The sequence below is a fragment of the Acinonyx jubatus genome, chromosome A3, assembly GCF_027475565.1.
Source record: "Acinonyx jubatus isolate Ajub_Pintada_27869175 chromosome A3, VMU_Ajub_asm_v1.0, whole genome shotgun sequence".
NCBI classification, from domain to species: Eukaryota; Metazoa; Chordata; class Mammalia; order Carnivora; family Felidae; genus Acinonyx; species Acinonyx jubatus.
In genome coordinates, this window is record NC_069388.1 from 91,747,920 (window position 1) to 91,760,063 (window position 12,144).

Sequence of the window (12,144 nt, forward strand, 5' to 3'; positions counted from 1 at the left end):
CTGTATTGGTGAGTTACTTCAATTTCTGTAAGTCTGAGTAGATCTTTATATCATTATTTGTGAAGAAAATTTAACTGCATATGGGATTAGATTGGTAATTGTCTTTTGCCACATTCAAGATATTTCATTGTCTTTCAGCTTCCACTGTTACTTTTCAGAAGTTATCTCTGAGTCTAAGACTTTTTTTTGGAAGGTGATATGTTTATTCTTCTGACTATTCTTAAAATGTCTTTTAATCTGGGTTTTTACAATTATTCTGTGTTGTTGGGTTGTGAATTACTTACTTTTTTTATGCTTTGAGTTCATTGCTGTCTTGCAATTGATAATTTAATTCATTGTGGAAACATATCACCGCTGTTATTGCTCTCCTTTCTTGATCCCCTAAATATATGTGTAAGATTTTTCATGTTCTCCTACCCTCTCTACTGAAATTTTTTTCAGGTCTTATTTAAAAATATTTTTTAATGTTTATTTATTCTTGAGAGAGACACAGAGCATGAGTGGGGGAGGAGCAGAGCAAGAAAGAGACACAGAATCCAAAGCAGACTCCAGGCTCTGAGATGTCTGCACAGAGCCCCACGCAGGGCTCGAACTCACGAGATCATGACCTGAGCTGAAGTCAGACTCTTAACCACCATGATATGACCACAGCCCTATCTGACAGCGTGACTAAAAATTCAGGAGAGATCTGGAGCCAAAATCCACTCAACTAAGCCAGGCCTACATTTCTGACCCACAGAAACTGTGATATAATAAATGCTTATTGCTTTAACATACAAACATTTGGGATAACTAATACAGTCTTTTCTCTCTTGCTTTATTAGATGTTTGTCCTGCAATTTCTTTGCTCAAACCCAAGTCCACACTTGACCTCTGGACCGTCTCTTCTCTCTCTCTCTCTCTCTTTCAATATTTATTTATGTTTGAGAGAGAGAGAGAGAGAGAGAGAGAGAGAGGGAGCAGGGGAAGGGCAGAGAGAGAAGGAGATACAGAATCCAAAGCAGGCTCCAGGCTCTAGATGTCAGCACAGAGTATGACATGAGACTTGAACCCATGAACCGCAGATCATGACCTGAGCCAAAGTCAAACACTTAACCAACTGAGTCACCCAGGTGCCCCTGGACCATCTCTTCTCTGTATATTTCCTGAGGCAAGTTACTAAATGTGACCTCCCTAGTCACACAAATCACCCATCTCTCCTAATGTATTCCCACCTGAATTTCAGGGGCATTACTAGTAAATAGGGTGAATGTTCCCCCCACCACACTTTGTTCTCAAGCCCCACAGATCTCTCTGCTTTTTCCAAACAAAATAAATCTCCTTTTCTTAAATTACTAAAAATTTCTACCTGGTCTTTGTACGTTGGGACACATCACATGATCTCAATTGGCCTAAAAGTTCAGAAAAGCCTTCTTTACATCTGATGGTTTCCATTTTCAACTCTACTATAGCATATGAGGAAAAGAGTCACAGACCCTGCCTCCGTTTTATACTGATTGAGAGGGAAATTATACACACACACACACACACACACACACACAAATTAATGATTTCACTTTTGCCTCAGAGCTATTTTTCTTATGCTAGGCTCTAGACTCACTGAATTCTATAATCACAGTACAAACTTCTCCTCTTCAGGAAATGGCTTTGCATTTGTGCTCAAAATTCTCTCAGTTTAAGAGTGAACTCAATACTTTGTTATTAAAAAGCTTCAATGTTGTGACTTCACCCTTAATGAGTTATTCATTGTGATCCATCTCCAAGTGGAATGTATCTTTCTTTGTCAATGTACATATTTATTATAGTTTTACTTTATAATTCAGACAGAGATCACATTTTTTCTGTGATTTGGCATGTCTGAGAAAACTTGTTACAACCTTTACATTTGAATCACAAACCATCAACTATCAAACACTTTGTTCCTATGATCAAATGTATCTTTCTCTGTAAAACTCCACATGTCTTATAGCACTTAATATTTAAAAAGTGATGTTTGAGGATAATCATATTTTCTTTTATACATAAACTTACCACCAGGGACTGAAGGAAAAGACATATTTCAGTCCACTTGGCATCTTCAAAATTCTGTCCACTGGGCTTGGTATTGGCCTTGTAGCTTAGTCCTTCCATTACATATCTAAAACCTTCCTCATAGTTGTCTTCCGATGCCAACAATCCATCTGTGTAAAAGTGGGCTAATTTTTATCTATTGTATAGCCAATTCTTATCTCTCAGGCAAACAGTGCTGTGTTTTCTACATACTTCTAATTAGCCTTTTCTGTGGTCTCAGGAAGATGAATTACAATATAATCTGTTTCCCTTTCATTCTAGTCCTGCAGGCCTTGATTTATGCTAATTACTGTTAAGAAGTGTGAGGATAAATCATATTTTTGCAAGTTTTCATTTAATGACACATTGTCTTTGTCCATTCAGGCTGCTATAACAGATTACTACCGACTGTGTGGGTTATAAACAACAGAAATTTATTTTGCACAGTTCTGGAGGCTGGAAAGACCAAGATCAAGTTGTTGACAGATTCACTGTCTGGTGAGAGCCCTCTTCCTGGTTCGTAGACAGCCATGTTCTGTCTCTTTTAGAAGGACACTAATCTGATTCTTGAGCGTCTCAGTCACATGATCTAATCACCTACCAAAGGCTATACAGTACCATCACATTGAGGATGAGGTTTCAACATATGAATTTTCCAAGGGTCACAAACATTCAGTCCACTGCATGCATACGCTGCAGACTTCTTCCATTCTTTGTTCCTTTATAGTAGCAATATCATCAAATTTTAGAAACAGGTCTTTATTAAGATAATAGTGGAGAAATTTTAAGTTCCTTCAATGATGACAATTCAATTTGAGTCATTCAGTTAACTAATGAGAAAAATTTTTGTTCAAAAATTACCTAATCATTAGGTGGCTAAGGAATTCCATCTCCTTGAACCCTGGATATAAAGGTAGGGTAGAGACTATTGCCTGGGAGTGACAGTGAAAATATTCCTCCCATTGAGATTAAATCTTTGTATAGAAGGGTTTCATCTTCCTCATCTACCACATAATTAACATAAATATAGTTTTAAAAAAAATTACTGCTTCATCATTTGAAAACAAGAAGCTATTTGATCAAATTAATGGCAAGTAATTTAGAACCAATAAAAAATTTAGGATAAAAAACTCTTAGAATCTGTTGCCATGAGAACCTCATACGTGAATGATTTTCAGTTGGTTGACTTTTAATCCATTATATATAATGACCACTGTCACTTAAAATGTATTCACAGGAAGATGTCTAGATTTCCACAGGCCTAAAGAGCTAAGTGATCACTAATGTGATGAGCTTTGTTTTATATACAGGCCAACAGAAAACATACCCTTGCAACTCTCATAAGAATTTAGGACTCAAGAGCTATATGTATTCATAACTAAAATTTTAAAGCCTTTTTAAAAAAGTTTATTTATTTATTTTGAGAGACAGAATCCCAAGCAGGCTCTGCAGTGACAGTTGGGAGCCCAACACAGGGCTCGAACTCATGACCATGAGATCATCATAACCTGAGCCAAAATCAATAGAAGCTTAACCAACTGAGCCACACAGGTGCCTCATAACTATATTTTAAACATTATTTTAGGAACGTACTCTTGATATATATGAAATGTTCCACTGGTTTTGCAAATTTTTTTAATTGTTCATTCCACTCATTCATTAATTCAATAATACATCTATCCACCCAGAATGATTATTGAGGCAAATAGCAATTAAGTGTCCCCAGGTAAGCCTCACATCTTGGAATTCACGCCCTTGTGGGCTCCTCTCCTGGTATATGGACTAGACCAAGGGACTCACTTCTAATGAATAGAATATAGAAAAATTGATGTCACTTCTAAGACTAATTAGAAAAAGATTGTGACCACTTCCAATAGACTATGCCTCACTCTTCCTCTAGGAGCCCCTTATTCTGGGAGAAAGAGGATAGCATGCTATAAATAGCCCTATGGTGAGGCTCATGTGCCAAGGAGCTGACGTTTCTGGCCAAATGCCAGTGACCATCTCAAGGTAGCCAACAGCCAAGTGAATGACCTTGGAAGTGAATCCCCCCCCACTGGCACCCAGAGATAATCACAACACTGGCCAAAACCTTGATTGTATCTTCATGACAGATCCTGAATCACAGGCATCTCTATGTGGTGCTTGGATTCCTGATTCAAAGGAACTGTGAAATAATAAATGCTTGTTGATTTAAGCTGCTATGTTATAATACAATAAATAACACAGGTAAGTACATGAACTCTGAAGTCAAATGATTTGTGATGGATTCCTGGTTCCATAATTCCTGGTATCTTTACCTTGGGCAATTTATAAACTCTATCAGTGACTTTTGTTTTCAAACAAATATAATAATAATAGTACCTCTCACATCAAGTTCTTTTCACTAAAAAACTGAAATATACATACAAAGAGGTTAGAGTGGTGCCTGATCAACAGTAGACAATAAATGTTAGTTATTAAGGCTCATTCATTTGAACAATATAAACGTAGTAAAATCCTTCCAATTAAATCCGTGAAACTGAGCATGTGACATAATAAATGGGTCTTAGTGTTCTCTCATTTGCTAAGTACCAATTCTGTGTCAGTCATTGTGCTAGGTTCTGCAGTGAATAAAGGGAGAAAAAAAGATACCTGCATTCAAGAATATTACTTTTGGCTACCACTGAGTGAAAGATGTTTGGGAGACTGGCCAGTTTCCTCAAGGATACCTGGGCTAAGGAGCTGGTGCTGGTCATGTCCTTCATCATTGGGGGCCTCACTATAATTGTGCCCACCCTCAGCCCCTTCACCAAATACGCCACTATGATCAACCAGGCCATGCTCCACAACTATCCAGTGCCCATCTGAGATGACGGGAACATGCCCTATGTGCCGAGCCACCCCCAGAAACTCCAGGTCTCAAGCTTGAGGTGGCTAAAGAAATTTGAGAGCACCTCCAGTGATATGGAGGAGGCCTCCTCCCCTGTGGCCAATTAAATGTGAAAAGCGACCCCTCCTCTCAAGAAAGAATATTATTTACAAGGGAAAGAGAGCCAATAAAAATAAACACAATAAATAAAATGTATGATATGTTAAATGCTGATAAGTACATAGAAGGAATATGTCCATGCATATTTTGATGACATCTCAAAATCTCATTCAGTTTGAAATATTGTCTAAATGTCCTTGTGATTTTCTCTTTGACTAATGAGTGGTTTAAAAGTGAGTTGCTTAATTTGCAACCTGTTTAGAATTTTTCCAAAATTTTTTTACTGATTTTGATTTTTTTTTACTTATTTTTATTTATTTATTTTTTTAGTTAACACACAGTGTGCTATTAGTTTCAGGTGTACAGTTTAGTGAATCAACACTTCTATCCAACACCCAGTGCTCATCACAAGTGCACTCCTTAATCCTCATCACCTATTTCACCCACCTACCTAGCTTTGGTAACCATTAGTTTGTTTTCTATAGTTAAGGGTCTGTTTCTTGGTTTGCCTCTCTCTCTCTCTCTCTCTCTCTCTTTCTCCTTTTCTTTTTTGTTTCTTAAATTCCACATATGAATGAAATCATATGGTATTTGTCTTTCTCTGACTTATTGATTTCAATTTTAATTCCTTATAATCAGAGACAATACTCTGTATAATTTCAAATCTTTTAAATTATTGAGACATCTTTTTATCATTCCATATGGTCTATCTTATTAAATAATCTATGTATGCTTTAAAAATGTTTATGTCATCCTTTCTGAGTATAGTGTTTTATAAGTATGTGCTAGGTTATAGTGGCTTATGGTGTTTAAATTTATTAGTTATAAGTATATGCTAGGTTATATTGGTTTATGGTGTTAAATCGTCTGAAAAATGATTGGTGAAACCTCTAAATATGTTTGTGAATTTGCCAGTTTCTGCATCATATATTTTGAATATAATTATTAGTTTCATCCACGCTGGCCTTGTTATGCCTTTTTAATGAATTTACTAAATGTGGCACAACATTTTGCCATTGGTAATAATCATTGTCTTAATCTTATTTTGCTTGGTATTAATTCAGACATGTTAGCTTTACATAAGTGATCCTATTATTTTGCTTTTAACAATATTTAAAGTTTATCTCTTGTGAACAGTATATTTGAGTATTGCATTTTTTAAACAGGTAGATAATCTCTCACTTTATTTGGACTGTTTGGTCCACTTAAATTTGGTGTAATTCTTTTTATATGTTTGGGGTTATAATTACCATCTTGCTATTTGTTTTCCACTCTTTTAAGGTCTATCCTGTTTCTAATATGAAGTCACTAGTAATTCATAATGCTGTTCCTTTTTTTTTCAGTGTGAATGGAATGTCTATAAATTTATGTCTTTTAGCACATTTGAAAATTTTGCTCACTAACTCTTCAAATACCTTGTCATCCCCAAAATGTCTCTCCTCTTACTCTAGGGTTTTAATTTACATTGTAATAGACATTTTGATATTGTTGCACAGGCACTAAAGTTTTGGTTATACTTTTTCTTCATCTGTTCCATGTTTTCCAGGTTGGATAATTTCCATAATTCTGTCTTTAAATTTTCTGACTTTTTCTTCCTATCACTCTAATCTGCTGCTACATTGATCTAGTATTTGTTTTTAATTTGTGGAGGGTGTGTGTGTGTGTGTGTGTGTGTGTGTGTGTGTGTCTGAATGTGTGTGTAAAATTTTCTCTTGATTCTTTTTAAAATTTTCTATTTTCTACTCAACTAATCCATTTGCTCATTTATTAAAATGTGTTTAGTATCTTTTATCATAGCTATAGTATTCACTTAATAACTATTTCTATTACTCTAAAATTTAATTCATCTCAAGGTCTATCAAAATTAACTGTCCTTTCTCCTCTGTTTGAGTCATATATTTTCTTTTTCCCCCTACATGCCTAATAACTAGATTGTACCTTTGATATTGCGAATGATTCATTGTAGAAACTGGATTCTTATTGTAATGGCCATATAACTGTGCCTAGAATTGAAATAAAATATCTATCTCTCTTGTGGTGGGAAGCAGCAGAAATCTGTCTTCAGTTTTTGTAGCCTTAACTGTGCTGCTTAGAGTTTTCCTTAGTCATGTGTGTTTCACAGATTAAACCAATTATTTAGCCCAAGAAACAGTAGTCTTCTATAGCTCTCTTCTTTAGAAATCACACTTTACATCTGTCATGGTCATCTTGACTTACAAACACTTGTTATTTGCATCACTTCAACAATGACTTTCTAGGGGCGCCTGGGTGGCTCAGTCAGTTAAGCGGCCAACTTCGGCTTAGGTCATGATCTCGCTGTCCATGAGTTCAAGCCCCGCGTTGGGCTCTGTGCTGACAGCTCAGAGCCTGGAGCCTGTTTCGGATTCTGTGTCTCCCTCTCTCTGACCCTCCCCCGTTCATGCTCTGTCTCTGTCTCAAAAATAAATAAACGTTAAAAAAAATTTAAAAAAAACAATGACTTTCTATTGAGATTTAGCCACCTCTTCTGAAGCTACCTGGGGCCTTTCCTTAGTCAAAAATTCATATAAATGGGAAACTTATCCAATGTTTCTTTCTTTTCCTGCTTTTGTATTAGTTGATTATTCCTGTAATAGCTGATCATGTTATTTATTTTATCTTATTTTTGCCTTTTTACGTATTTCATTATTTTTTGGTTGTTCTTAGGTTTTTATATACATATTTAACTTGTTAGTATCTACAATAAAATAATATCATATCATTTCACATATAATGTAAGGACCTTACAAAATATACTTCTTTTAGTCCCTTCCCATACTCTGAGATATTAGTGTAATAGATTTTATTTTCACAAGCATTTTATATCTCACAATGTATTATTCCTATTGTTTTGTTATTGTTTTCAACACACAGTTATCCTTTGAAGAAATTATTAGTATTGAATATTATAAAAATTATTATTGCACACATATTTATCATTTCTAGTGCTCTCAAATCTTTCATGTACATCTTGGTCCCCATCTAGTATCCTTTTCTTTTTGCCTGATGAACTTCTTTATACAGTTCTGGATTACATACAGTAAACTTTTCTGACAGAATAAAGGTTATATCTTCTATATTACCTTTCTTCCAACTATGAACGTATAAGCAAGATCTAGCCAGTATGCAATTTCTAGTTGTGCCTTAATGTGATGTGTCATGGCCAGCACCTTCTTTTCCTCTTCCTAACTGGATATAATGATAGCAAAGGCTGGAGTGGTTATCGCACTCCATGAAATGAAGTCACATGTTGAGAACAGAAAAGTAACAAGTAAGAGGGAGCCCAGGATCATGTTGAATTCTAACATGGAAATTCAACAACAAAAAATTCAACTTGTATATGAAAATGATATAAATGTCTAATTTACTTGTATCATTGTTAATTTTGACTCTCCGTTTTACCAAGTGAAATGATATCCTATCCAATATAGAATTTAGTACCTAAAAATGGAATGCTGACATAGTAAAATCTGAAATATGTAGCATAGCTTAGCAGGTGAACACTGGGCATCAAGGACACATTCTGAAAGCCAGTGATTGCTGAAGAGCCTGTAATGTCTTCTAAGGTAAACCACATAGAGAACCACATAGAGAACTATAATAGTGAATTATAGAGAACTATAATAGAGAACAATAGAGAACTGTAATTCTAGGGAAAATAATTGGTAAAAATTAAGAATGTTAGGGCACATGTATGTTTTTGTTCCACTTTTACAAAAATCCTATAAAACAGGGATGGATTTTTAGTTAAATCTAAGCATTATGCAAGATATTATGCAATGAACTTTGGAAAGGATGCTCTTTTGTCTATAGCTTAAATTCCAATATGACTGAAGTCTATAAGGGTGGGAAAAATCTTAGCCTCACCTGAAGCTAATATAAAAGATGGTTCTCAAGAAATAAGATTGTGCCCTTAAACCTTTCTGAAGCATCCTCCAGTAATTGTTTTCTACCACATAATGGGAGCCAGACAAGCAGCATACTTGAAATAAAGGTCTTTGTCTTTCCACTCAAACCTATTGTTTCAGATGGCCCCAAGTTATATGTGATTAAGTTCAGTGACTCTGATGGGCAAGAGTCTAGTGAATGAAAGACCAGAGATTTAAGACTTTCAGTGATTTCTAAATACAATTGCCTCAGAATTTACCAGAGTGGCCAATAGACAGGAACCTAGTAAAGTTTTGAAGAAATTACATAACCAAAAATACTACTAGTTTTGCTGGAGAAAGCCTGTGATGTTGGACTCCTAAAATAACCTCAAAGAGAACCCCAAAACAGACTTAGAAATTAGGTTAAGAAAACTGGCCCCAAGTAAGTCATACTTTTTAATGCCCACTTCAGAGTAGCCAGAGAAGATAATGCACAGAGAACAATCTCACATTAGGTTAACTTACAAACTACAGAAGAAAATGGTTGAGGACATACTGCCCAGGAAACATCATCAGTGGTAGCCAGATGGGCTATCCAAGAAACTCATTTTACTTCTGGAGTTCGTGTGTGTATATGTGTGCATGTTTGTGTGCATGGGGGGGGGGGGTTGTCTTAGCAATTTTCCCATTACAGAAATTGATCATTTCATTCATTGGTGAGACTTAGTGTTTCTCATTCTCTTAATGGGAGTTTGAATTGCAAATATTCTATTCCTACCTACCCATTGTATTGTGTGTTGGGTATGCATTTAATTTGTACACACGTCCATCAGAAGGGAATCATATATGGACCTGCATATAAGCTAGAGATCCAAGACTTTGTATTGTAACTAATAAGTTTTTGGTACTTGGAGATTATCTACTTTAGGATAGGGTTGAATGTAGTCTGCGCAAGCAAACAAATATGTGCAAAAACACTTCACAGTCCAGATGTGCTAGCTGTGGGAGTTCTCACTTGACATAGAAATAGAAATTTAGTTGGGTAACAGCCACCACGAGAAAAAGCTGTATTGTCTGACATCCTTTTTATCAGGATTGCCATGTGACCAATTTATTGAGAGACAATATACAAATGGATAATACCAGATCAGTATGGCATTGGAACTTGACTCACAAAATCTGCAGCAACATCTTGGGAAGCCAAACCACAAAGTCTGTGGCAATTGGCCCAGAATAGTCAGGACTCAGTCAACAATTGCTGGCTTATCTGCCTTGTTTACCCAGCATCCAACTCAGGGCCAGTCACACAAAATGAAATCTATACTCCAAACCAGTCACATAAGATGATCACTTCTAGCTGGATTGCCTCAACTTCTCCAGGCAAAATATCCAATCATACCTGAATCTTTTCTTTTATTCACAATAAAGCTTTCTCATCCCCCTTCTGTCTTTGAGTCTCTGCTAAATGCAAGTGATGATGGCTGACTCGCTGGTAAGAATAAATACCCTCTGTTTGTTTTTTTTGTTTTTTTCCCTCAGGTTATCTATGTTTATTTTCACATTTTGATCAACGGGAAATGTCAGGTACAGTTTTGATTGGTTCCTCAAAATAAATATTTGTTTTCTTTCTTATTCTTTCCCCTTTGCTACTGGTTGAACTGAGGCATGATATAACATGATTGCAGTAGCAAAGCCACATGATGTTGAGGTGGCAGATGGGACTGGTGAAGAAAAGAATAAAACAGTCTGGAGAAAATTATGTTCATAAAGACCCTGGATCTCATAATTGATAAACAAAGACTTCTAGTCTACCTGTAATTTCTTCCAGAGTTCTTCAAAGTACATTAATTCTTAATAAACATAAATAACTATTATACTGACAATTCCTACTTCTAAGACAAGTACTAGAGTGCCTGTCACATTTTGAAAAATGTTTTATTGCTATAACGTACAGAGAGACAAGATTAGGTGGTAAATCGATTTCTCAGTGTATTTACTGAAATTTTAAATTCTCTCCTACTGATATATCCCACAGTAGAGTGTGATCAAAATAATCTGGCTTTATAGTGACAGAGTCTATAAAGCATTTGATGAGTACTGTCTTCAGATTCTTTCTTTGTTACTTATCTATATAATAAGACAACTTTGTGGCAAACTACCATAAGAGAAAACCACTAATGCTTATAATTTTAATATTTAATCGTACATAATTTGTTTTCCACAAATACTGGCTTATTTAAACATAGAAAAAACATCACATGAAATTTGATGCCACCTCTTTTCAAACATAGTGAGTGTTACTTTATACAGCATGTTTTGGAGTTATTGGGCATGAGTTTGGTAAACTTATGCTAACAAATAGTACACCATTTATAGTAAAAACATGCTTGCTAAAGAATTAACTGTCCTGAATTTTTTTAAAAAATGTTGGAATTATACTTTTAAAAATTCAATAACATAAAACAGGAAGGCGAGAAGAGAATCAGTGGTATAGTGTCTTTCTCCATATCCAGGCATTTTGCAGGTTAATTTTTATATTAATCTGACTTATTGATGATTTGATTTTGTCAAAAGTAGAGTTAGATATGTAACTGAAGCATTTAAAACAAAATATTTAACCTGAAGATCAGAAATATCTATGTACCTGTTTTAACTTTCTAAAAGGAAAAAAAACCTATATTGAACTAAATAAGGAGGAAGTACAAATTTTACCTCCTAGATTAAAATAAATTGGGGTGAAGGTTTGGAAGTATCAAGAAAAATGATAAAAGCTGCAAGGGGATGAACTTACAGAAGTTTAACGTTACTGGATACAGAAAGGAAACTCCAGTGTGAACTGATTAGTTTCCTCTTACGTAGGGAGTTTCTTAGGCAGTTATTATCACTTATCCTCCATTTCCATGGAGAAGCTTTAAATGAACCTGACAGACACTTACATCAGGTATATATGAAGTTCTCAACTGTCTGCTTCTATAGCAGACATGTCATGATAGCATCTGCAAAGAGAGAATAGACTATACAACCTACTAGGGGAAAAAAATGTCTGCCAACATACAGCAGTTGAACAAGATGGATTCGCAAATCTCTTTTTACCTCAAGATTTTATATATGTATTTTTTCACAGAAGTTATAGCAGAATGAATTGCATTAAAAGCTGTATCCACAGAGAACACAGCAGGTAGTTTGCCACAGGCTCTTATTTCCACAGCTATAACAGTCATTGTCTATCTTGACCCT

The 12,144-nt window shown here is 35.4% G+C and overlaps 1 pseudogene; it reads left to right on the plus strand.

Annotated features, from left to right (window-relative positions):
* Positions 1 to 4,689: 4,689 nt before the first annotated feature.
* LOC106977280 (NADH dehydrogenase [ubiquinone] 1 alpha subcomplex subunit 3-like) lies at positions 4,690 to 5,028 on the plus strand (annotated as a pseudogene).
* The last annotated feature ends 7,116 nt before the right edge of the window (positions 5,029 to 12,144 follow it).